The sequence below is a fragment of the Lygodium microphyllum genome, chromosome 28 (assembly GCF_053477565.2).
Source record: "Lygodium microphyllum isolate KBCC chromosome 28, Lygodium_microphyllum_v1.1.10, whole genome shotgun sequence".
Classification (NCBI taxonomy): Eukaryota; Viridiplantae; Streptophyta; class Polypodiopsida; order Schizaeales; family Lygodiaceae; genus Lygodium; species Lygodium microphyllum.
The window spans coordinates 73,171,196-73,175,112 of NC_141162.1; the positions used below are offsets into that span (position 1 = coordinate 73,171,196).

General features: G+C 48.8%; 1 pseudogene; it reads right to left on the bottom strand.

Annotated features, from left to right (window-relative positions):
• Positions 1-1,971: 1,971 nt before the first annotated feature.
• LOC148011594 (18S ribosomal RNA) lies at positions 1,972-3,442 on the bottom strand (annotated as a pseudogene).
• Between the last annotated feature and the right edge of the window lie 475 nt (positions 3,443-3,917).

Genomic DNA, 3,917 nt, shown 5'->3' on the forward strand with positions numbered 1-3,917 from the left:
ACCAGACCAGAAGAGGCTCTTGACTGGCCTTTCCTTTTCTTTTTCTATCGACTCTTTTGCCTCAAGAGCAAGTGGCTGCTCTTCTTCGACCCTTACCGCCAACTGGAGCAAATACCAATGCATTCTACTCCTCAAATTAGGTTTTATGGTTGGTCTGTGACCCTCGGATAATTTTGGCATCCCCTGGGGTGATCTCGTAGTTCCTATGGGATGGGGTCGATGGGGTCCGGTCCATGGATCTTCTTTCCACCGCATCATGCTCAGGTAGTTGAAGAGAGATAGTTCATCAAGTTGTTAGCAAGGGCCAATTCGATTCTCTTCCTTGGGGATCCCTACGAGATCCGGGAGAGCCGCTGACTCCAACCAATGCCCATGTACAACCCATATCAGATCTAACCAACCACCCATCCTACTCCCCCTACCTACATTATTGACAGCTCATACTTGTTTCAATAGAGCTTTTCAGTCGCATGTTCTAGTCCTCCCTCCCCCATTCTTGGGGAGAAAGTTAGCCACTGGTTCTGGTAGGAGATGCTATCACCACCGCCTAAATGATTAGGCACCCAACCCGTAAGCTGACCCACTTGCAAGGGCGGTGCTCTACCAACTGAGCTATATCCCCTATGCTTTGGCCAAGTGAAGTATATGTGAACAGATTCAATGCTTCTTTTCCTTATCCTTGGCGCAGTTGGGCCATCCTGGACTTGAACCAGAGACCTCGCCCATGAAGTGAATCACCACACCTACACCGAGATCCTATCCGAATTCTCTCTTAGGAACGATTCGTCCTTCCCAAATGCAAGGTACAACTCCCTGTCGTACTGCGCTCTCCAAGTGTGCCTGGAGTCTCCCCTCCCTTGTTAGTAACAAGTTCTGTTGGAAAAGAAAAAAAAAGAGAGGCGTCGAGAGATTTTCATCAACGCTTAACTCTGGTCTGTACACTCTAGGATCCTTTTTCGAACCTGCTCCTATCACATAAGAGAGAAACAAAGACATTTCTCTCAAGGTATCAATTTGGTCTGGGGGTTGCCCGAAATACCCAATTGATGTGGATAGACTGAAATATTGGGAAACAATTGTCACTTGACATTCTTCCTGTGTATAGGCCTAAACTCCCAGCCTTTCCGAGTAGTCCTTCTTGGTTGGAGAACCCCTCCAACCAGGGAATTGAAATTGATTGCTGCTTCTACAGACCCGTGAGTAAAGAATAAGAGGCTCGGATAGTATGATCCTTCTGCCACCCCCAATCAGAAGGGTGGTACCGTAGTTCTTGGTTCGTGAATTGGAGTTCTCAGGTGCTCCTTCTTTCATGTCTAAGCCGAAGTTGTTCAACCTGTGCTCAAGAGATAGTCATCCATACATTGATAAGGAATGTATAGATTCCCAAGGGGAGCCTTTGGGGGTAAGTGGTCCTCCCTGGATCGCCCGGATCCCACAGGTGAATAGAAAGTTGAATCCCCATAGGATTTCACCTGAATCCCCTTGTCCATCCTTCCGAAAAAGAATTTGATCTCGAAAGTCGAGACAGGAGGAGTACGCCATGCTAATGTTCCTTGAAAATAGAATTGGATTATACCCATCTTAGGGTCAGACACTGATGGGCACATCTAACAACCCATGTGTCTGAAAGTCTTCACGGCCCGAGCGCAATGACACAATTATCAGGGGCGTGCTCTACCAACTAAGCTAATAGCCCGTCATCCAGGCTCCCGTGGTCCATAAGGAGTGAGAGAGGCTTGCCATGCCGAAGTGGGGAGCCCATCCCCATCCGTCGGATTTCCCCGAGGAAGGATGGGATTCTTTTCAGTTTGTTTTTACTTGAGGGAACAAGCTCATGGATTAGGTCTTGTTTCACCTCTAAGATAGGAAAAGAAAAACCCGTCTAGGGGTGTGTAAACCACTTCTTCCAAGACTTGGAAGAGTGAGCAGAAAATTGAAGTGCCAAATAAGTATGAACTCTCCTTGAAAAGGAGGTGATCCAGCTGCACCTTCCAGTACGGTTACCTTGTTATGACTTCACTCCAGTCACTAGCCCTGCCTTCGGCATCCCCCTCCTCGTGGTTGAGGTAACGACTTCAGGCATGGCCAACTCCCATAATGTGACGGCAGTGTGTACAAGGCCCGGGAACGGATTCACCACCGTATGGCTAACCAGCGATTACTAGCGATTCCGGCTTCATGTAGGCGAGTTGTAGCCTACAATCTGAACTGAGGCCGAGTTTCTGAGGTTAGCTTGCCCTCATGGGGTCGCAACCCTCTGTCTCGGCCATTGTAGCACGTGTGTCGCCCAGAGCGTGAGGGGCATGCTGATTTGACGTCATCCCCACCTTCCTCCGATAGTCTATTTAGGGTTCCAATTTGAGTAATGGCAACTAAACACGAGGGTTGCGCTCGTTGCGGGACTTAACCCAACACCTTACGGCACGAGCTGACGACAGCCATGCACCACCTGTATCCACGTTCCCAAAGCCACTCCTTTTTTTCAAAAGGATTCGCAGTATGTCAAGCCTTGGTAAGGTTCTTTGTGTTGCATCGAATTAAACCACATGCTCCACCGCTTGTGCGGGCCCCCATCAATTCCTTTGAGTTTCCTTCTTGCAAACGTACTCCCCAGGTGGGATATTTAACGCATTAGCTACAGCACTGCACAGGTCAATACGTACAATGCCTAGTATCCATCGTTTACGGCTAGGACTACTGGGGTATCTAATCCCATTTGCTCCCCTAGCTTTCATCTCTTAGTGTTAGTGTCGGCCCAGTAGAGTGCCTTTGCCTTTGGTGTTCCTTCCGATCTCTACGCATTTCACCGCTCCACCGAAAATTCCCTCTGCCCCTACCATACTCCAGCTCAGTAGTTTCCACCGCCTATCCAAGGTTAAGCCCTGGTATTTGACAGGGGACTTAAAGAGCCACCTACAGATGCTTTACGCCCAATCATTCCGGATAATGCTTGCATCCTCTGTCTTACCGCGACTGCTGGCACAGAGTTAGCTGATGCTTATTCTTCAGATACCGTCATTGCTTCTTCTCCGAGAAAAGGAGTTTACGACTCGTGGGCCTTGTACCTCCATGCGGCATTGCTCCGTCAGGCTTTCGCCCATTGCAAAAGATTCCCCACTGCTGCCTCCCATAGGGTCTGGGCCATGTCTCAGTCCCAGTGTGGCTGATCATCCTCTTAGACCAGCTACTGATCGTAGCCTTGGTGAGCCATTGCCCCACCAACTAGCCAATCAGACGCAAGCCCCTCCTCGGGCAGACCCTTTTGCTCCTCAGCTTATGGGGTATTAGCAGCCGTTTCCAGTTGTTGTCCCCCTCCCAAGGGCAGGTTCTTACGCATTACTCACCCGTTCGCCACTGGAAACACCACGAGGATGCTCCCCATCCGACTTGCATGTGTTAGGCATGCCGCCAGCGTTCATCCTGAGCTAGGATCAAACTCTCCATAAGATTCGTAGTTGCATCACTTATAGCTTCTTATGCTCTTCTAGCTCTTTCTTCTGCAAAGGAGGAGGATTCAACATTGCCGTGGAGAAATTGGAAGATCTTCTATTTTCAAGTGCCAAGATTAAGGTGAATCTTTTTGCTTCCTATTCTATTAGCTTGAGGTTCATCCCCAGTATATCTATCCCTACCAGTTCGTGTCAATACCACGAACCTCTTTTAACCATTCCCTTATGAATCAAATTGAAGAGATGGAAGAAAAAGCTTGTATTAGGTTGAAATAGAATCTGTACTGAACGGATGACTTGGGGAACGAAGTAAAGATAAAGGGATTGTACCCCCCCGTCCCATGCGAGTGGCAAAATTGGCGGGCTGATCTCGTTTCAGGTCCATGGAGGCCCGCAATTCGGTAGCTAAGTCGACAAGCAAGCGACGCTGGTCTTCTTGTCGTAGATTCTTTTGATTAGAGATGGCCT